Source organism: Dama dama, chromosome 22, assembly GCF_033118175.1.
Source record: "Dama dama isolate Ldn47 chromosome 22, ASM3311817v1, whole genome shotgun sequence".
Lineage (NCBI taxonomy): Eukaryota > Metazoa > Chordata > Mammalia > Artiodactyla > Cervidae > Dama > Dama dama.
The window spans coordinates 22,714,698-22,738,386 of NC_083702.1; the positions used below are offsets into that span (position 1 = coordinate 22,714,698).

The 23,689-nt window shown below is 42.8% G+C and overlaps 1 protein-coding gene across 2 annotated transcripts in view; it reads right to left on the bottom strand.

The window, feature by feature from the left end:
* The window catches only part of DUSP16 (dual specificity phosphatase 16), a 91,226-nt gene that overhangs the window by 53,110 nt on the left and 14,427 nt on the right, over positions 1 to 23,689 (bottom strand). The gene's annotated exons all lie outside the window — the stretch shown is intronic.

A 23,689-nucleotide genomic window follows, 5' to 3' on the forward strand; every position in this document is an offset into this window, starting at 1 on the left:
GACCCACAGCTAAGACCCTGGCCTGGTGCCCTCCCACCACCTCGCGGTTCTCCCTTTCTTGTACCTTGTTTTTAAGAGTCTCATGAACTCCCAGCCTCAGGAAACTTCACACCTTCACTGTGGACTCTAAACCTAACAACCCAGGCAGACAGGGCTCTAAATAGTGGCCCTGACACTTCCTATCCTTTAGTCATTGTTCAGTGACTCAGTCGTGTCCGACTCTTTGTGAGCCCATGGACTGCAGTATGCCAGGCTTCCCTGTCCTTCACTATCTCCCTACCCTTCCTAAATTCCTAAGACAGACCTTTTCCTATTAACACTAATTGGAGTTTTGTGCCCACCACTTAGATCTCACCCTGACCTTCACTATTGTCATGTTCCTATCTCCCCAGTCCATCTCTGCTTATGGGAAATGCTCTGCTACTTTAAATGAGATATCCACTGTTGGCATTCAACTTCTAGAGGATAAACTATCTGAGAGCAGATGTTTTGTATTCTGTTTCTCACCTCCACAGTGCTGTGCACATAAGGTATTCAATTAGCACTGTTACAAGTAAGTAAAATTCTGTTCCAAAAATGACTTAAGATACTGAATAATTCATATTTGATTAACTGATAGTAGAACCCCTCAGGGCTTCCCAGGTGGGGCTAGTGGTAAAGAATCTACCTGCCAATGCTGGAGACTTAACAGACATGGGTTCAATCCCTGGGTTGCAAAGATCCCCTGGAAGAAGAAATGGTAACCCACTCCAGTATTCTTGCCTGGAGAATTCCATGGACAAGGAGCCTGGCAGGCTACAGTCCATGCGGTTGCAAAGAGTAGGACACGACGAAGGGTCCCAAGAGCACTGATCACTCCTCAATCATCACTGAGTCCTGCTTCCCAATCTCAGACTTACAAATTATTGGGTTGGCCAGAAGGTTCGTTCAGGTTTTTCCATAAAAGATCGGGTTTTTCTTAAAAAGATCGACAAACTTTTTGGCCAACCTAATAGGAACTGAAGCCTGGAGAAACAGGAAGGGGTGGGATGGAGAGAGGAGTGGCCTTGCCCTTAACTTCAGACAAATCATACTAACCTCTCAACCACATTCTCCTCATATACAAAATATAGATATATAACATGGGCTCTGTCACCCCACGGAGTTTGTTTTGAGGATGAAATTATCTCAGTTATGTCAAGTGAGTAAGTCAGAAAGCAACCCATCATCACACAGAGGAAGGAGGGAGAATGCTGCAAAGATGCCAATGGTGAACAAAGCTGCCTTGCAGCTGGAATCTGAAAGACATCCCTCAGCAGATAAAGACAGAAACTCCATCCTCCTCTCGTCCAGCTTCAGCCAGGCTGTGCCCCTTCTCATAAGAGCCAGACACACAAGGAGTTAGAAGGCACCTGAGGAACCACCTCCTCCACCCTCACATCTTACAAATCAGCTCCATGTAAAACTCGGTTTCTCCGTTTCTCATCTTCATTACAGCAAAGTATTGCTTTTAGTCCAGCCTAAATGGCAGTCAAGCACAAAAGTCATCTCTACTACAACTGAAGAAATCAGAGCAGAGCATCTGTCCTCGTCGATCAACTAACGTCTGTTTGCAAAGCACCTACCCAGGGAGTTTCTGAATCACGTCCTGACTGGCCGGGGACACAGTTCACAGCCATGCCAGGTCCTCTGCTGAGACAGCCCGACTCCCGCCCTCCCCAGGGCTCCTACTCCCGGGTCACCCTATTTTCTAAGAATCCATTCCCGCAACGAAGCTGCACTGAGACAGTGACGCGCCTGGTCCATGCGGGAGCCAGGGCAGCACAGAAGCTGGAAACCCGAGAAAGGGAGCAAACGGACGCTGACAATGCGCCTAGCCTTGGAGCTGCGCTGGCTTCTCTCAATGGTACAATGTCCTCTAGGGACAAAGCAGTATCTGGGTTAGCAGATCCAGGCACGAAGGAGGGAGAAGATGGCAAACATGCGAAAGCTGAGTTAGAAAGCTCATATCTTTGCTTCCCTCTAGCAAACCCCTGGAGAAGGAAATGGCAATCCACTCCAGTGTTCTTGCCTGGAGAATCCCAGGGGACAGAGGAGCCTGGTGGGCTGCCGTCTATGGGGTGGCACAGAGTCGGACACGACTAAAGCGACTTAGCATGCATGCATTGGAAAAGGAAATGGCAACCCACTCCAGTGTTCTTGCCTGGAGAATCCCAGGGACAGGGGAGCCTGGTGGGCTGCCGTCTATGGGGTCGCACAGAGTCAGACAAGACTGAAGTGACTTAGCAGCAGAAGCGGCAGCAGCCAAAAGCCCAAATCACTGAAGCTGAAGGCAGCCTGCAGCCAACTGGTCCACCAGGAAGAAAACAGTCACTCCAGATACAATAACCAAAGTCTGTAGTCCCAGATAGAAAAAGACCCTTTTTCTTCCCAGGAAGAGGTCTGGTCAAAGTGGCCCTGACACGAGGATGTAACTGAAACAAATAACGAAGGTGAACTGAGGATAAAATACACCTTTCATGTTGTATCACAGCCAGTTGGAGCTCTTTAACGGCACCTTTACGGGCACGTCTGATTTCCGGTGATCCCAGGTGACTAAGGAGAGGCTGAGGCTGCCAAGGGGGTGTGGAGGGAGGGGTAATAATAGGCGACAACCTCGTTTACTTGCAGCTAGAGAATTCTGGGGAAGTCTTCACCCTGTGCTACAGCTCTAAGTTCAAAATTTTTATGAGGGGTGGGAGATGGGAGGGACATTCAGGAGGGAGGGGACATATGTATACCTATGGCTAATTCATGTTGATGTATGGCAGAAACCAACAATATTGTGTTTGCTGCTCTTTCGGAAGAATGTCAACACCCTGAGATCAGGAACATATCTGTGACAGGTTTGCTCTCAAAATCTTTGGCATCAAGTAGGATTTAAAAGGGCTTCCCTGATGGTTCAGCAGGTAAAGAATCTACCTGTAATGAAGAGACTCTGGAGACACTAGTTAGATCCCTGGGTCGGGAAGATCCCCTGGAGAAGGAAATGGCAACCCACTCCAGTATTCTTGCCTGGGAAATAGTATGGACAGAGGAGCCTGGCGGGCCACAGTCCAAAGGGTTGCAAAGAGTTGGACGAGACTGAGCAACTACGCACTAAGCGACTAAGGATTTAAAAGATGACACAAGGGACTTCTCTGGTGGTCCAGTGGGACTCTGTGCTCCCAATGCAGGGGGCTCAAGTTTGATCCCTGGTCAGGGAACTGAATCCCACATGCCACAGCTAAAAGATCCCGCGTGAAGATCAAAGATCCCATGTGCCCAACTAAGACCGGATGCAGTCAAATAATATTTTTAAAAAGAAAAATACATCACTAAGAAGGAAAACCTCTTTAAAAAATTAATAAAATAAAAGATGATAAGACAGTATTTGATTGTTGCAACACCAAAAAGCTCATCTTATCCCGAATCTCTTCAAGAAGTCAACAGGAATAAAACTTTTCAGATGGAACACAGGGGCCCAAGTGTGTATAGCAAACCCTAGACCGAGTCTTGCTCAGTGGACTTGCGCTCAAGTTCAGATTCTCAGGGAATTTATGGAAAGGATAAAATCAGGTCAGAAGTTTACTTTTATTAAACTACAACCTGGTCTTTTTTCCCCCCTCCAATAAAACTAAAGAAATTGGCAACAAGATACACCAAATAGGCTTTCAGCAGTGGTCTACAAAGAGAATCTTTCTTAAAGAATTTCACCTTCCTCTTTTTTTAACAAAAAAATTATTTTTATTTATTCATTTGGCTGCACTGGGTCTTTGTTGTGGCGTGTCGGTTCTTGCAGCATGTGGGATCTAGTTCCCTAACCAGGGAACTAGATTGAACCCTGGCCCCCCGAGTTGGAAGCTCAGAGTCTTAGCCAAAAAACCGCCAGGAAAATCCTCACATAGACCTTTCTTTTAAATTTGTTTATTTTTAATTGGAAGATAATTGCTTTACAATATTGTTGGCTTCTCCATACATCAACATGAATTAGCCATAGGCATACATATGTCCCCTCCCTCTTGAGCCTCCCTCCCACCTCCCGTGCCATCCCACCCCTCATTAAAAAAAAAAAAAAAAAGTGAAAAAACTCAAAAGGGGAAAAAGCAGCCCATGGTGTCTAGAAGCAAGACCATCTTGGACTCCAACCATCTTAGGTCTACATTGATTAAAGCTACTCTGCCTCATGTGCTGTGGATTAACCCTGACAGAAATTCTGAGGGCTAGTATTTAGTAAAATATATTCAACAGAGAAACAAAAACAAACCAAAAAACTGTGCTCAGCAAAGCCAAGAAGGCAATATGAGCTTAATGTGTCTTTCAGTCACCTATTCCTGCCTTGACCATATTTTCTTACCCCAAAGCAGAGGTCGCAACCTGACCAGCAGTGGCTGTAACGGGTTAGAGGTTGCCTGGATCACTGTCTAGACAGAACTAGGCATGGAGACCACACTTGTCGGCACCGTAAAATCCAACCACTTGCAGCAATTCCCGGTGCAGAAGGAAGAACCCATGCTTGAGAGGCTCAGGCTGTCTACACACATCTCAAGGACGTTTACAGGCATCACCGACTCAATGGACATGAGTTTGAGCAAACCCCGGGAGACAAGGGATGACAGAGAAGCCCGGTGTGCTGCAGTCCATGAGGTGGCAGAAAGTTGGACATGACTGAGCGACTGAACAAGGATCCACAGACAAAGGCTGCAAGAGTAGCCATCCTGCCAAGACTGAATCCAAGGCCTCTGCTTCAGATGCAGGCCCCCCCAGGCAGACTCCAGATCTGGGACAGTGGCCCTACTGATGAAGACCACTGTGCTCTTGGCACTGGCTCAATGGAAGCCTCCTGTTGACGGTCACCTGTTCCACCAGCCTCCCCGCTCCCTGACCCACCTGAGCTCCCCTCCTCTCTCCTGTGGCCACGCCAGGTCTCCATCCCAGACACACTCCTGCCACAGGGCTCCCTCATTCACCCTCTGCATTTAATGCTTCCTCCCGGGGCCCTGCCTGAAAACGAGGACTCTCCTCCACTGGAAGTGATGGTGCTGAGGGAGTGAGAATGAAGGATGCCGGGATGGCCTGGCTGGGCAAGAGAAATGTGGCCAGAGGCTGCTTTATTGTTTACTTATTTATTTTTGGCTGTGCTCGGTCTTCACTGCTGCTCTCGGGCTTCTCTCTAGTTGCAGTGAGTGGAGGCTACTCTCTAGTTGCGGTGTGCTGGCCTCTCATTGTGGTGGCTTCTGCTTTTGCAGAGCACAAGCTCTAGAGTTTCAGGACTCAGCAGTTGCAGCTCCTGGGCTCTAGAGCACAGGCTCAATAGTTGTGGCACATGGGTTTAGCTGCCCTGAGGCATGTGGGATCCTCCCGGACCAGGGATAGAACCCATGTCCCTTGCATTAGCAGGCAGATGCTTTACCACTGAGCCACCAGGGAAGCCCCCAGAGGCTGATTTAATCTGAGAGCTAAGGAGAACTCATTTTGGAAGGATATTTGCAATAAAGGTGGGCTGCAGCCAGGAAAGGAGACTCAGAACATCAGATAAGGAATAATTAGTACATCCTGGTTTTCCTGAGCATGTGTCAGGCCTACTGCAACTCATTCAGTCAATTCACAAATGGTTACTGGGCAACTAATAGGTGCCAGGCACTGGTGTGGAAATGCAGGAAAAATGAATGAGGCAAAAACTCTTATCCTCCTGGAGCTTCTAATTTAATTATGAGAAATGCATAATAAACAACAACAACAAAACATCATATGAAAGATGGTGATCAATGCTATGGAGAAAAAATTAAGTAGGGAAGGAAGGAGAGTGGGGGTGCAGTTAAAGTTTAAACAGAGTACTCAGAGAAGGCCTTGCTCTGATGGTTGAGTAAAGACCATGAGGGGGTGAGTGATGGCTACATGGATGCCTGGGAGACTAGTTCTCTATGTCAGGGCTTGAGGCCAATGAATATGTTGATCAGAGTAATGCTGAATGGGGCAAATGCCAGGAAAAGATGTGGCAGGTGTTCAGTCTTTCTTCAGAACTATGTTATATCTTTTAGAAATGAAGCATTTTTAGCCACTTGAACTTCTAACTTAAGCATTAAAAAAAAAGATAGATATACACCCAAGAAGATTTATATACACACACAGATATATAAGACACACATATATAAAATATATATGTATATAAGACATATATATATATATATAAAGTTTATATACAAAAAGTTGAGTATAGTTCCTTCTTTAAAACTACAAAGGAAGAAGCTGTGGTTCCTATATTAGTGCATTATCTGGCAAAGAAATGAAAAGAAACACTGTAATAAGAAAGATCATGGCATCCAGTCCCATCACTTCATGGCAAACAGATGGGGAAACAATGGAAACAGTGACAGATTTTATTTTCTTGGGCTCCAAAATCATTGCAGATGGTGACTGCAGCCATGAAATTAAAAGACGCTTGCTCCTTGGAAGAAAAGCTATGACCAACCTAGACAGCATGTTAAAAAGCAGAGACATTACTTTGCTGTACGTCCATCTAGTCAAAGCTATGGTTTTTCTAGTAGTCATGTATGGATGTGAGAGTTGGACTATAAAGATAGCTGAGCACTGAAGAATTGATGCTTTCAACTGTGGTGTTGGAGAAGACTCTTGAGAGGCCCTTGGACTGCAGGGAGATCCAACCAGTCCCTCCTAAAGGAAATCAGTCCTGAATATTCTTTGGAAGGACTGATGCTGGAGCTGAAACTCCAATACTTTGGCCACGTGATGTGAAGAACTGACTCATTGGAAAAGACCCTAATGCTGGGAAAGATTGAAAGCAATAGAACAAGGGGACAACAGAAGATAAGATGTCTGGATGGCATCACCGACTCTATGAACATGAGTCTGAGCAAGCTCCGGGAGTTGGTGATGGACAGGGAAGCCTGGCGTGCTGCAGTCCACGGGGTTACAAACAGTCGGACACAACTGAGTAACTAAACTAAACAAGGTTACTCTTAATGCTAATTTAATACAATTCTCCAGCTCCACAAATGTGTAGTATCTAGTAAGAGAATCTTGGCTTTATAGCACTGAATGTAGTAAAAACATCAAAGACATATTAAACAAGATGCGTGTTTGAATACAGCTATACAACAAGGAAATCATTTAAAGGAGCTTCACATTAAAATAAAGAAAAATGTTTTCAAGGAGCTCTCCTTGTCAGAAGGTGTATCAAATATGCACCACAAGACCTTTGTAAGCCAGACTGCTGTAGGCAGGGGGTTGGTGATACTAATACAAACTTATCATCTTTATTCATGCACCAGTTAGCTCACCCTCCCCTCAACAACAAAATTCCACTACATAAAAGGTGTACTTTCCTGACAAAGTACCGTCGTAGCTCAGTCGGTAAAGAATCTATCTGTAATGCAGGAGACCCATGTTCAATTCCTGGGTTGGGACAATCCCTGGAGAAGGAAATGGCAACGCACTCCAGTATTCTTGCCTGGGAAATCTCATGGACAGAGGAGCCTGGTGGGCTACAGTCCATAGGATTGCAAGAGTCGGGCATGGCTGAGCGACTAAACTACCACCATTATGATCAAAGTAAACAACCAACAATGAGAGAAGATCATGACATGTAAAGAGAGTAAAATCGAAGTACAGAACAGTACATAAAGCAGAACCTCAAACACCCATATACATACAAACACACAAACATATATATTGAAAACGCCATAATAGTTTTGCTTGGGTGAAGTAAATGTAATATGTATTACATTCTTTTCTTTCCCATTCTTTCTTTCTGGAAAATGCATGAAAAAATTAGAAAAAAGGCAAGACATCCATGCAGACCTGGGTCCTCAGTAGATCTAGTCCTCCTGAATAGCGCTGTCAAGAAAACTGGTGGTCTGGGAGAAACAGAAGATGAATAAACGATACAGGAAAACTGAGGTTTACCCTCAAGGTAAAAAGCTGAATCTCTACTTCACAAAAGAACTTACAAAGGATTATTTAATAATAATAATGTTGGGGGGGTGAATACAATTAAATTTTAAATTACAAACTTGTGACTATAAAACTGGACTTTTAAAAGAGGTCAGTTGGTGTACTTAAAGTGGATAACCAAAAAGGTCCTACCTCAGAGCACTGGGTACCCTGCTCAACGTTATGCGGCCACCTGGATGGGAGGAAGTCTGGGGGAGAATGGATACACATAGACGTATGGCTGTGCTTTTGAACTGTGGTGATGGAGAAGACTCTTGAGAGTCCCCTGGACAGCAAGGAACTCAAAGCAGTCAATCCTAAAGGAAATCAACCCTGCATATTCAATTAGAAGGACTGATGCTGAAGTGTCAATACTTTGGCCACCTGATGCAAAGAGCCAACTCACTGGAAAAGTCCCTGATGCTGGGAAAGACAGGGCAAGAGAAGGGGGACAACAGAGGATGAGATGGTTGGATGGCATCACCAACTCAATGGACATGAATTTGAGCAAACCCTGAGAGACAGTGAAGGACAGATGAGCCTGCCATGCTGCAATCCACGGGGTCACAAAGAGTCGAACATGAATTTACTACTGAACAAAAGCAACATATCAATGGCTGAATCCCTTTGCTGTCCACCCGAAACTATCACAACATTGTTGTAACATAATGTATAAATATTATTGGAGTATAATCAGCTATACTCCAATACAAAGAGTTTTTCAAAAGACCAACAATACAAAAAAAAAAAAAAGTCAGCTGCGGTGTGACTCTTTCAATACAGAAGGTTTTTTCTGTATACAAAGGACTCATAGCTAGCTTTCTCTTTAAAATTAATATATTCCCTAACACTCTTAACCTGTACTTTAATTTATAAAGTTTCCAAAACAAACCTACTTAAAGCATCACAAATGATACTCAATGTGACTTTTACTCCTCTCGGTGGAAAAACACAAATTCTTCTCACAAAGTCTCTGAGCGGCCCCGTCACTGTCCTCAGCTCCAAAACAGACGTGCACAAGACTTGAACAGATTCCAGACGTGGCCTTCAAGCCTGGACCACACCTGCTTCCAAGGCCCCAATGCTAAAAATAACCCTGGGGCCTCAAAAACGGGACACTGGCCAGGCCAGGGGGAGCTGCCGGCCCCCAGGCTCAGCTCCACCGACAGTGAGAGCCGGAGCTGCAGAGCTGGACAATCACAAGACCCTCCATCACAGGCTCCTGTCTGTCTCTCCATGCCAACCATCTCCATTCTAGGCCAGCTCAATTTCTTTTCCCCTGGATGCCAAAACTAACCCTAGGAGCTCAGAAACAAGTGGGCTTTAGGGTGCACTGATTTTTTTTTATTTAAAAAGAAAACAACAACAAACCTGTGGACCAGAACTCAGGAGACTTTGTTCCTAACTTCAGCTCCTTTACATAAATGCAAAAATGTCATAACAAGAGATATATCCTCCAAAAAAGAGAGAGAGAGAGAGATCCTCCAGCCTATTGTTTCCTCATCTGTGATTATGTAACATCGAAGGATTATTTCACTAAGAACATGATAAGATCGAGGATTCTCACGTGGCTCAGTGGTAAAGAATCCGCCTGCCAAAGCAGGAGATGTGGGTTCAATCCCTGGGTCAGGAAGATCCCCTGAAGAGAATGGCAACCTGCTCCAGTATTCTTGCCTGGGAAATCCCATGGATAGAGGCGCCTGTCGGGCTATAGTTCATGGGGTGGCAAAGAGTCCGACACGACTGAGCTACTGAACAACAAAATGACGAGCTCACCATTAGTGCATCTCAGGCCTCAAGTAAGCGGGCCTGACAAGCTCACAGCACCAGGGTTGATGTGATCACCAAGCAGTCGTGTTGATGAGCTACTTTACATCCCACAACACAGAAGTTACAAGGGTAACCCCTGGGCAACGGCTCCACAAACAGCATGGTGAGCACAGAACTTCCTCTGGGGTGGGGGATTTCCAAGGTTGGTTCTGAGACAATGACTGCTGCTTCTCTGCCAGCACCGGAGTTTGCAAGATCCCCCTCTGGGGCCGTTAGGCCACCAGGTAAGGAAGAACGAGAAGGAAGGAGGCCAGGGAAGGGGCAGCAGCATCCCACCAGGCTCCTGGGCTAATTTGAGTCACCCAATCTGTCTTCTCACTTCCCCTCCTGAGGCCGGGGAGTCACAGTATCAGGAAGCTGCTCGTGCTGAGTTCCTCAGTCAAGTCCAGCTCTCTGCGACCCCATGGACTGTAGCCTGCCAGACTCCTCTGTCCATGGGATTTCCCAAGCAAGACTACTAGAGTGGGTTGTCATTTCCTCCTCCAGGGGATCTTCCCGACCCACGTATTGAGCTCCTGTCTCCAGCATTGCAGGACAAAGTGGGTGACAGGGCCAGGACCTGGGCTGAAGAATCACAGCCCAGAAGGAGACCAAAGAGCAGCCCTGATGCTCCCCAGATGGGAGTCAGACTGAGCCTATTCTCATCCCAGAGTTCCGTTCTCCATTTCGTCCTTTCCTCCTGCCAGCTCTTCCCCATGATTTGACTCTTACATCATCACCTCATGGCATCGTCTTTGCCCTTATATGTTCTCAGAAGCCTTGATGTTTCCGTCTCACCCTCTCTTCTTCATAGTCACCTTCATTTCTCTCTTTCTGATTAAAACAAAGCCTCTTCCTTTCTAAGGTTTACCCGTTATCATTAACCCATTTTTTTTTCGGGATGATCTGCCAAGGCCCTGTGTGTGTTGCTGTTATAATGAGTAATTGTAAGTGCTTAAGACTGCTTTGAGGTAGTCACCCGTGGACTCAGGTGTCTGGTCAACCTTTAAAATCTTTTGATTATTTACTACTGTAAAATAGTTTCATTTTGGAGGAGAGAGGTAAAACATTTCCAGTGTGGTGTTCCATACATGGTCATCTTGAGTAGAGATGATTACTCCGGGATCTTACATTTTCATAAGCCCTTAAATGCCCTGGTGACTTAGACTGTTGTTGTTCAGTTACTAAGTCAAGTTTGACTCTGTGACCCCATGAGAAGCTCACCAGGCTTCTCCGTCTATGGGATTCTCCAGGCAAGAATACTGGAGTGGGTTGCCATTTCCTTCTCCAGGGGATTTTCCTGACCCAGCGATCCTGAATCTTTACACTCAGCCACCAGGGAAGCCATTCTCTATATTAGCTAAGTGAAAATTATTTTGTAGGCATCATTAACCAAAATAATTAACAAAATCAGGGGATATATCCAACAGCAACTTATTAGTATGAAAAAATGAAACAGATTTTCCAAAATGTAATTACCTATCTCTATGACAACTGTGTTCCAAGGCAAACGGCATTCAAATGGATTGCAGACAAAGCAACCTAAGTATATATGTTTTAGTACGGGGCCATGTTCCTTTTCCAAGTGACCTTCAGTATGAAAGACCACATATTCAAAACTAAAATTAAAAGCAAAATGACTACAAATATAGTAGACTTGCCACAAGTGATTTTAATATAAAGCAGACCACAGGATTCTCTATTAAGTAGTTCAATGACTTAAAAACCAAAATATCCAATTTCATCATCTCCTCTAAAATGCAGTCCATGGCATATATCCTAAGGATAATGTTCATAAAGCTCTACGGTTTTATCCCATTGTCCGGATTCCTAAACGAGTTTAAAAGAAACCTATCACAATTGCTATTAACACATGTAAGCATCACAGAGCGCTAAGTACAGTGCAATGTTCATTTTTTTTCTCCTGCAAAAAGTGCTTGTTTCAAATTCTAGGCTTGAGGACTAATCTGTAAAACTATAGGAAGAAAAATTAAATGGGTTAGTGGAATAGATGTGTTCATTTACTGAGTGCCTACCATATTCAATTTCCTAGAGAGTAACTGCTCACTTCTGTTTTATCACAAGAATTACTTAGGAGTTTGATTTTTTTTAAAAAAAAGAGAAAAATAATCACTCAGACCCCACCCCTGAAGTTGATTCTCAAGAGTCTGGAGTGGAGACTGGGGATTTGCATTTTTGACAAATGCCCCAGAAGGTTCTTAGGATTGTTTTTAAATACATTATTAAGTTTGAAAAACATTGAGTTCAAGACACACTCGTGTCTCTCAATGTTCACATTCAATGAGTTGTCAAGACCTACTGAGTGTTGAAGAATTGATGCTTTTGAACTGTGGTGTTGGAGAAGACTCTTGAGAGTCCCTTGGACTGCAAGGAGATCCAACCAGTCCATCCTAAAGGAAATCAGTCCTGAATATTCATTGGAAGGACTGATGCTGAGGCTGAAACTCCAATACTTTGGCCCCCTGAAGTGAAGAACTGACTCATTTCAAGAGACCCTGATGCTGGGAAAGATTGAAGGCAGGAGGAGAAGGGGATGACAGAGGATGAGATGGTTGGATGGCATCACCGACTCGATGGACATCAGTTTGAACAAGCTCTGGGAGGTGGTGATCGACAGGGAAGCCTGGAATGCTGCAATCCATGGGGTTACAAAGAGTTGGACCAGATTGAGTGAAATCAACTGAATTGATTTTCAGTCTCTCTCACCTGGATGGCATAAAGGTGTGAAAGCTGTGTTCGAAGTGTACATAATGGCAACAGTAGCAGCTGATAAAGGAGGAACAAGCAGTCAGCCAGACCATTCCACTCTCAAAGATGAAGCAGGACCTCCATTTAATCTGCTGTGGGACTTCCGGTAGGTTAATAATATCCCCTTTACAAAATGTGAAGTATTTGCCCAAAGTCACACAATTCATCAATGGTAGAAGAGAAACTTGAATTTCTATGACAGAGCCTTCCACAACACTATAGAGCTTACCAAACATTTTGCAAAATTTAATGGGCTCTTGAAAAGCACAGAAAACAACAGATTTCAGAGACTTCCCTTGTGGTCCAGTGGTTAAGATTCCACACTCCCAATGCAGGGGGACATGGGTTTGATCCCTGGTCAGGGAACTAAAATCCTGAGTGCCTCACGGTGCAACCAAAAGAAAGAAGAAAGGGAGCAATAGATTTCAAAAGATGAAGAACAACACGCTCCGTTTATACGCTTGATATGTGTGGCTGTAAAGAGAAGTGGTCTCACCACAAGGCCAGCCCGTCACACAAACAGCCGTGTACAGTGGAGAAGAAGACGGTGAGGCAACAAGCCCTCAGAGAACACCAGGGAAGAATGAGGAACCCTGGAAGCAGAAGTCTGTCTGCGTCATGGAGTCAATGCAGGAACACCGTATGCAGAAGAACCATATTTGTACACTGGAACATTCACTAAAAAGCCAATAACTTAAAACAGGATCAATGGGAGGAGTATTTTGGTTAATACAATAGTTCTGAACCTTGGTGGCACATGAAGTCACCTGTGTGGGTGTGTGCATGGTCAGTCGTGTACTCTGCAACCCCATGAACTGCAGCCCACCAGGCTCCTCTGTCCATGGGATTCTTCAGGCAAGAATACTGGAGTGGGCCGCCACTTCTTTCTCTGAGCCACCTGGGCAATTCTTAATTATCCTGAAGGACGTCAGACCAGTAAATGAGAACTTCTAGGGAGAAGGGTGTAAGCATCAGTATTTTTTACACAAACACTTAAAGGTGGATTCTTGATCTCCTCCCAGGGGTCACAAAAGACAGGCCACTTGGAAGGCAGAGTTTAAAAGGGAACAAAGGAGAAACATGGTGATATACACAGTGCTGTCATTCATCTGACCTATTTCTTCAGGTATGTGTTTTATAACATCTGCTGGAGGCCTGATGTTCTGGATATATTATCAGTAATAGATCAAGCTGTCAGTGCACAGAGTCTTGAATTCCAGTAATAATAAAGGAGCACACTTCACTACGACTCCCAACAAAAGGCCCTGAGGATGTGCTAAGACACAGGATCCTACGGCGGTTTAATCAAACAGCTTACGGCTGAAGCAACCCAGTTTCCATTCTTTTCCCCTGTTTTTTCAGATGTAGATATATCCAAAACATGTTTTTAAAGTTTGGGAGGAGACAAGGTAAATTCAGTGTTCACCTGTGAACGAGTGAGTGCAGGTTAAACATCTCCGCCCGGGAATTTCCCATTACTAAGGGCAAGTCACCAAGCGGAGACAGTCTTTTGTAACTCCTCCCTCTAGTCCAATCCTGCAAAACTTCATTAAATAAGCTGATGATGGACACCAAGAATTGGGTCTCCAGCCAAACCATCCATATTACATTAAATAAAGGATATCCGCACCCATTTCAAGGTTTGCCAGCAGTTTCTTTAAAAAAAAAAAAAAAAAAAAGTGGCATTCAACCAAGAGTCCAGAGTTTTTATTCATGATATAGCTGATTAACAAACAATAGAAGAAACTAGAGAGGAAGTGCTCACAGGCTGTCACCTTTGAACAGCGGGTCTCCCCAGGGCTCGTTCATGGAACAAGTTTTTGAACAGCCAGTCTGTGTGAGCCTCTTTGCTCAGGTACTTTGGGAGGACACAATTAAAGGCAACACCAAAGAAAGAAAATTTGTACACAGGTATTAATATCTGCCAGGCTCAGCAGGATGGGAATGCTTCAAGAGGAGATTGGGAGGACTTGCAGGGATGATGTCTGGGGGTCAGCGAGGAGGCGGCGATAGATTCCACCAGCACATATTTACTCTGGACGCTCTCCTACCCCAGTTCTAATGATGCTACACAAGCTGTATTCATGAAAACCTGTGGCCCTGGGAAGTCTGGGGGGGAGCAGGGACGTCACTAGCCAGAAGACCCTTCTACAAATTCTGGAGGCAACCTCTTTTCAGCCGGTCCCTGAGACTGGCTGCTTCCTGCTAGGATATACAAACAAACTCATCTTCAGGAGGCAAGACAGGCTGCTGGTTCTCACTGTGGTACTGACCTAGCAGAGGGGAAATGGGGAGGGAAGAGGTGGTTCCTCTTCCTTCAGACCCCAGGTGGGAACAGTCCCCTTCCCCAACACAAACACAGAGAAGAATGAATGGGAGGTACCCACTGCACAACTCTGACAGTTATCTGACAAGATTACACTGCCTCGACTTCTGTCCAGCAGTGTTCTGTCCACCCGCAAAGTGTAAGCAGAAAGAATAAAAAAGAGGAATTCATTAAAATTAGTCCATTTTGCTGGAAGGTCCAGTAAGGGAGACGAAAGGCCATAAGCACTCAGGAGCTGGGCAACCTAAATAGTCACAGACAAGAGAAGTTAGCTGTCTAGGCCTACGGTTCTCAGGCTTTTCAGTCTACAGACCACTTGAAAAAACAAAACTGCCCAGTCCACATCCCCTTAGTAATTGTTTCTCTGACTAAAGGCATCCCTTGGTAAACACAGGGGGTGGTCCCAGAAGCCCCTGTGGATACCAAAATCCTAGGATGCTCAAGTTCCTTAAATAAAATGACGGTGTACAACAGATACAGTCAGCCCTCCTTATCGGTGGGTTTTGGATGTGGAAACTACCTGTAATCCATCTCAAACTCTAGAGGAAACAATGGCCAAGAAAGATCTAGAGAGACTACAGTGACATATGAAACCTAGGTCAGAATTTGGATATGAGAGTACAGAAAACATTTAGACACAAACCTGTACAAGAATGTTTATGGCAGCATTATTTATAATGGCCCCAAAGTGCTTCAGCTGATCAATGTGTGTGTGTGTTTTAGTCACTCCATCACGTCTAACTCCCTGCGACCCCATGGACTAGAATGGACATGCAAAATATAGTCTATATGTCTATATCCATACAATGGAATATGACTTGGTCATTGAAAGGAATGGATTTGATACCAACTGCAACATGGGTAAACTTGGAAAACATTACGCTAAGAGAAGGGAACCAGACACAAAAGGTGGGGAGGAGGATGATGGGGAGTGACTGCTAAGATGGGAAGGGATTATTTGAGGATGATTAAAAACGTTCTAGGGTTACATAGTGGTGACGGTCACACAGTTCTGTCAATATACTAAAACACTGATTTGTATACTTTAAAAGTATAAATTTTATAGTTGTGAGTTTTATCTCAAGTTCTTTGGAAACATAAATTTTATGGCATGTGAATTATATCCCAATAAAGTTATTTTTTAAAAAAGACAAAGAAAGGCCAAGGGACTATACCAAATAAAAGGAAACTAAAAAGATAAGTGACAAGTAAACACAGCATCTGAAGCTCAACTGCATCCTGTACTAGAAGGAGACCGTGCTATGAAGAATCTTGCTGGGTTGATGGACACGATGGGAACAGAAATGGACTGAACAGAGGTATGAAGTCCACGCTAGCTTACTGGGCTTGACGGCTCTACTGGGTGTAGAAGAATGTCCCTGTTCTTTGGAGAGCCAGGGAAGTGCTTGGGGACAGAGGGCCAAGATGTGTGCAAGTTATTTGCAAATGGAAAAATGTATCACGTATATGTGTAAAGAGAGACAGCAAGTGATAAAGCAGAGAGAGCAAACTGTTACCAGTAGATGCTGATCTTTTAAGTGTAAAATTATTTCCGAACAAAAAGTTCAAAATAATTTAGGCAGCACTAGTGGTGAAAAACCCACCTGCCAATGCAGGAGACACAAGAGACTCGGATTCAATCCCTGGGTTGGGAAGATCCCCTGGAGGAGGACGTGGCAGCCCACTCCAGTATTCTTGTGGGGAGAATCCCACGGACAGATGAGCCTGGCGGGCTGCAGTCCATAGCGCTGCAAAGAGTCGGACGTGACTGAAGCAACTCAGCATGCACGCATACAGACCGTAAGACCCAAAACTACTCCTTTCAATAAATTATCCTACATAAATATACTTGCTCAAGTACATTTTATGTGAAATATTGTTCACAGAAACGTGTTTGTGATTATAAAAAGTCAGAAACAACCTCAATGTCAATCAGTGATAGACAGGCTAAATATATTATGTTCCACAGGGCTCTGAAAAAGAACAATGTCTATCTATAGGTACTGATATAGAATAGTTTCCAACAGTGTATTCTTTCGTGAAGAGAAAAAAACAAACCAGGGATACAGGAAGAATGGATTTATCCCTAGCAACAAAAGCAACAAAAAAAACTCAAGAAGCCTAGGAATGTCTTGATTTAGTTAGGAAAGAATTTAAGCCTGTTCTCTGTATTTATTTATGGAGCTCTCTCTATTTATTTGTATCTGTAGATGCACATAATTTTCTGTCTTACAACACTGTTAATATGAACTTTACCAATGAAAAAAAAAACCTAACACAATCTCGGATGCCATTCACTCCTATGGTTAACTCAAAATACTTCTTTTCATAAACTTTTTAAGTTCAAATAGAACATATTTCCATGAAGCATAAAAATCATGAATGTACAAAGAACTTTTAAAAAGATAGCATACACATGGAACTACCATCCTGATCAAGTAGAAAACTCTAGAAGTTGGCCTCATATCCCATCCGATCAACTAATCTCCCATCCTAAAGGTAACCACTATCCTGACCCCTGTCAATACATTAGTTTTGCTTGTTTTTGAACTCTTCTGTGTCTGAACTCTTTTCTTCAACATTGTATTTGAGCCCATGGTGTTGTCAATAGCAATAGCTTTTCCTATTTTTTGTTATTTCACTGAATATACAACAATGTATTTCTCCATTCTTCTACTGATGGACTATTTGAGTTGTTTCCAGTTTGGAGTAATTATGAATTATGCTATGAACATTCTTGTACATGGCTTTTGGTGAACATAAGCACATGCTTGTTGGGTATACAACTAGGACTGGACTTGTTGGGTCAGAGGCCCAGTGCAAGTTTCAGCTGTAACATAATACACCAATTTTCAAAACAGTTGTACTAATTCATGATTCCCACCATCAGTGTTTGAGAGTTCTTGCTCCATATCCTTGCTGACACTGGATATTTTCAAGCTTTTTGTTGCTATACTTGTTTTTTTTAATTTATTTATTTTTAATTGAAGGATAATTGCCTTACAATACTGTGTTGGTTATTTGTTTTTAAATTTTAGCTATTTTGGTCACTGTAGTAGTAACTATAGTTTTATTCAGCATTCTTTGGTGACTATCGTGTTGAACACCTTGAGAACCTTTTTATTTGACCTCCTATATTTAGATCTACAATTCAGTTGGGGTTTTTCTGTGTGTATGGTATGAGGTAGGGGTTAAAATCAGTTGTTTTTAATATGGATAAGCAGTTTAGGATCATTTACTGAAAAGATTTTTCTCTCCACATTGCTGTATAATATCTGAATCATAAATTGTGTCTATGTGCATGTGTATGTATACACACACACACACACGTTATTACTTACAATGGCTTCCCTGGTGGCTCAGACGGTAAAGAATCTGCCTGCAATGCAGGAGACCCAGGGTTTGACCCCTGGATTGGGAAGATCCCCTGGAGGAGGAAAAGGCAACCCACTCCAGTATTCTTGCCTAGAGAATTCCATGAACAGAGGAGCCTCGTGGGCTAACAGTCCATTGGATTGCAAAGAGTTGGACACAACTGAGTAACTATCACTTTCAGTTTCACAAATGTACACACATACTTTTATATACATGTGTAAAAAAAAAAAAAAAACAGACGTGGATCTGCTTCTGGTTTCTGTTCTATTCCATTGATCCACTTGTTTCTTCTACACTGCATATCCAACAGAATAAATTTGGCAGCTTTGTTTATCGTCAATATTATTACTTTGACTATTCCTGCCATTTGTGTGTCCATATAAACCTTAGAATCAGCTTATATAATAATTTTAGACATCTTTCATTAGATTTAGTCCTAGGTTTTGATATTTTTTTGCTCTTACTATACATATCATCTTTCTTAAAATTTCATTTTCTGGTTACTACTGTTATACAGAAATACAGATTTCATAGATTGACCTAGTATCTAAACTTTTTTTTTTAATTACTTTTAATTTATAAAAAGCAAAATTCATGTTTTTTTGGTGTATAGTTCTATGAGTTTTTGACCAGATGTATAATGTAACCCTCACCACAACCACAAGACACAATGCTTCCATTTGCCCAGAAAATCTCCTCATGCCACTCCTTTGTAATCAGCACCCTCTCCCCACCCTAAACCCTGGCCACAACTAACCTGTTCTCCAATGCCTATAAGCTTTCCTTTCTAGAATATGACTTAAATTGAATCATATGGCTTACCACCTTTTAACAGTAGCTTCTCTTACTCAACATGCTGCCTTTAAAATTCATGCCTGTTGCTGCATTTATCAATAGTTTGTTTGCAGGAATGTACCACCAAGTATATATTCATTTGCTAGTTGTAGGATATTTGGGTGCTTTCTAGTTTGGGGTGATTATTCCTAAAGCTGCATAAACATTTGAGTACAGGTTTTTGTGTGAACCTAAGTTTTCATTTTTCTCAAGTAAATACCTGGGAGAAGGACTGATGAGTCACACGCTAAGTGTGTGCTTATCTTTATGAGAAACTGCTGAACTGCTTTCTGCTATAGTGGACCATTTGTGGTGGTGGTAGTTTAGTCACTAAGTCTTGTCCAACTCTTACAACCTCACAGCCCACCAGGCTCCTCTGTCCATGGGATTTTCCAGGCAAAAATACTGATGTGAGTAGCCATTTCCTTTTCCCAGGGAATTTTCCCCACCCAGGGATTGAATCCCAGGGATTCCCCACCCCACATTTCAGGCAGACTCTTTACCCTACTGAGCCACCAGGGAAGCCTACCATTTTGTACCCCCAACCAGCAACATAGCAAAGTTCCATTCACTCTGCATCCTCAACAGAATTTGGCTCATATTTAGGAATTCCCTATTCTTGTTTGTTAAGAGTTCTTTCATGACAAAATAGGTTTTAACAAATGGTTTGTCTGAATCGACTGACATAGTCATGATTTTTCTACCTTTTTACAGTTAATGAGATGAGTTATATTAACTGATTTAAAGCTATCAAAACATTTTTTTACATATATTCCCTATTTAATTAGAAAAGTTTACTTAATGATCAAATCGTTACTCTAATAATAGATTAGAAGTTACATGGATAAATGAAGTCTGATGATAGTCTAAATGCTACCATCTAGCCAAAACTGTATGATCCCTTCAGTCACACTTCCTAATAAGTCTTTCCCCACCAAATACAAAGCAGATCAGAGGAATGTAGACCAAATCACAGTCCTAGAGCCACATGCATCACTCTGATGTTTAGTATGTGGATTCTGAAGCATCTAGAAGGAAAAAGAACTTTCATTACAAAAGATATTGATGAGAACTGACTGCCTAGCACAGGGAACTCAATGCTCTGTGGTGGCCTAAATGGGAAGGAAATCCAAAAGAGGGGTTAGATGTACACCTGAGGCTGATTCACTTCAGTGCACAGCAGAAACTAATAACACTGTAAAGTAACTACTCTCCAAAAAAAAAAAAAAATCAACAGATTTACCATCAAACTCTTTTTAAATAAATGATATTGATGTGGTAGTAACAGTAACATTTTATACTTTAAGAAACCAGAAACCAAAGTATATAGAAATAAGTTACATTTCCCATGCAACAGAAAGAAATGGATGAATAATGAAAACATGTGATAGTTTTATATATTATAAAATTCATGAAATGCTACTATTTGGAGGGAAAGCCTTACACCCTTTTGATAATGATGATGTTAAAGGATTCTGGCCTACTAATTAAAAACCACATTAGTCTTGTCTTTTCACTTTACCTGTTTTCTGGTGGTTATGTTTTTTCATAATTAAGTGATATGATCAGAGGGATGGTGATGGCAAGCCCCTCAGGGCCTCGATAAACTTTTGCTATGAAATCATCATAATGTTACAAAATGCATTTTCAACCCTTGAGTGGACTGTATAGTCAGGATTAAGAACACCATCAGCATACTTCCCTGGTGGTCCAGAGGCTAAACTCTGTGCTCCCAACGCAGAGAGTCTAGGTTTGATCCCTGGTCAGGGAACTGGATCCCACATGTCTCAACTAAGAGCGTGAATGCCAAACTAAAGATGCCACGTGCCACAAATAAGGGCTTTCCAGATGGCGCCAGTGGTAAAGAACCCACCTGCCAATGCAGGGGACACAAGAGACATGAGTTCAATCCATGGGCCAGGAAGATTCCCCTGGAGGAAGGCACGACAACCCACTCTTTTATTCTTGCCTGGAGAATCTATGGCTACAGTCCATAGGGTCGGGAAGAGTCAGACACAACTGAAGCAACTTAGCACACACGCCAAATCTAAAGCCCGATGCAGCCAAATAAATAAATAATAAACATTAAAAAAAAGAAGAAGAAAAATGACACTGGGTGGCTCTGAACATTTCTGTAGCTTCTCGCAACATAGCTCTCTGACGCTACCTCAGTCCCTGCGTTACCTCCCCAGCTCACACACCTATATTTAGTATTTTGGGCAAAAGAAGGGGCTGGTAATGTTCCACCAAGCCCTGACAACAAGCCAGAAGTCAAAGGAGATGCCACAGGGGTTTGAGGACAAAGACACTGCTGGGCTAGATACCTTGGGTTCCACTACAGGCACTATCGGCACCTCACTCTTCCCGAGTCACCACGCATGTGCCTCACCCGTTCCTGTGTGGTTTACTGAACTCGGCCTGTTTACCTTATTACCTCATAGGATACCATTGCCATTAGCATTTTAAGCCACAGTGTCTTGTGACAATAACCTAACTCCATATATTAATAACTAAGATCAGCTCCCTGAAGACTGGATATCTATCAGAAAGTATCTATTAGATACAAAACATTTTTAAACTACCAAGTACTTGAAATCTAAAAGTAATCCTAAGCAAGTCATATCAGAGTCTACGGTTATCTTCAACATCAACCACCACAATCAACATTGCCTCTTTTTTTTTTTCTAAACTATTACCAAAGTATCACTGTGAAAACCACGGACAAAGAATAAACATATCGGTTGGGTAATATTTCTTTAAACCTAGCACTTAACACAGAAATATTGCTAGTTTTACCAAAATGAGAATTCACCAGATTTGGACTAGTTCTGCCTGCTCTATGTGTTCAAAACAACAACAAATACACTGTCCAATGAACTTTGGCTTCTATTTCCTCATGCCTGTGAATAGGCTTAAAAAACAACAACGCTGTATATCTCAGGGCAAAGTCCAATCCTGAGCACCCTGCCACATGCCCACGGAAGGACTCATGTGAGGCAGCAGGTAACGAACTGACCTGTAGGCCCAGAATCTGGGGGTGACGCCGCACTATAAGGACCCAAAGGAGTAAAATTAAAAGTTAGCACAGATCCGACGGGCCTCTGGAGGAGAGCTTCTTATAGCCATCAAAGACTTCTTAGTCTAGAAGTCAGATGTTAATGAAGTTCCAAGGAGATTTGAGATCTCTACCTAGAGGTCAGTTGGTAAAAGGCAGTACTCTCAAAACTCAGTATTTTAGAGCTGGAAGACACCTCAGTTATCATCTTGTCCATCCACTGGTTTTACAGGTAGTGAGGAGGAGGATGGAGAGGAAGAGGATGAAACTGAGGCTTCAAATCCTCTTTGGGAGTAAAAGCTCTCAATTAAACAAGCTGCACTGGGAATTCCCTGGTGGTTCAGTGGCTAAGACTCCTTGCTCCCAATGCAGGGAGCCTGGGTTCAATCCCTAATCAGGGAACTAGATCCCACATGCCACATTCCACGTGCCACAACTGAGAACTGGTGCAGCCAAACAAAAGCTAAATATTTTAAAAAAAGAATGGACTGCACTAATAATGGTTAGAGATGGGTGAATCTCTCTGCTGTTACCCCACTCCACTCACTGCATTTCTGCACCCTGCACTAATTACCACCTGATCTATGAGCAGTTCTACTCCACTAATTCATATTTGAAAAAGAAAATGGCACCTTACAAGTCAACAATAAAAAATTAAATAACTGACCAAAAAATGGGCAAAGGACTGAGACATTACCCCAAAGATAATACACAAATGGTCAACAAGTAGATGAAAAGATGTCCATCATTACTAATCATCTAAGAAATGCAAATCAAAACCACAATAAGATATCACCTCACACATTTAGAACAGACATTATTTAAAAAAAATAAAAACAGAAAATAAGTGTTGGCAAGGATGTACTGTGCACTGTTGTGCACTGTTGGTGGGATTATGAAATGGTATAGTGAAAGTCACTCAGTCGTGTCTGACTCTTTGTGACCCCATGGATATACAGTCCACGGAATTCTCCAGGCCAGAATACTGGAGTGGGTAGCCGTTCCCTTCTCCAAGGGATCTTCCCAATCCAGGGACTGAACCCAGGTCTCCCACATTGCAGGTGGATCCTTTACCAACTGAGCCACCAGGCAAGTCCATGAAATGGTATAAATGTTATATAAAACAGTATGGCACTTATTAAAAAAATTAAAAAACAGAATTACCATATGACCCAGGAACTCCACTTCTGGGTATTTATCCAACAGAACTGGAAACAGTCTCCAGGAGATATTTGTACACATGTGTTCCCAGCAGCCTTATTCATAATAGCCAAGAGTAACCCAAATGTCTATCAACAGATGAATAAACAAAACATGATTACGCGTACAATGATAATACAATACGATTCAGCTTTAACAAGGAAGGGGATCCTGTCACAGGCGACAACATGGATGAACCCTGATGACACTACACTAAGTAAAATATGTCACAAAAAGATAAAACGCTTATTATTCCATTTATATGAGGTTATCCAAAGTAGTCAAATTCATGGAAACAGAGCACAGAATGGGGCTCACCAGAGGCTGAGGGAGGGAGAAAGGAGATTTCAAATACTCTACACTGTGTAGAC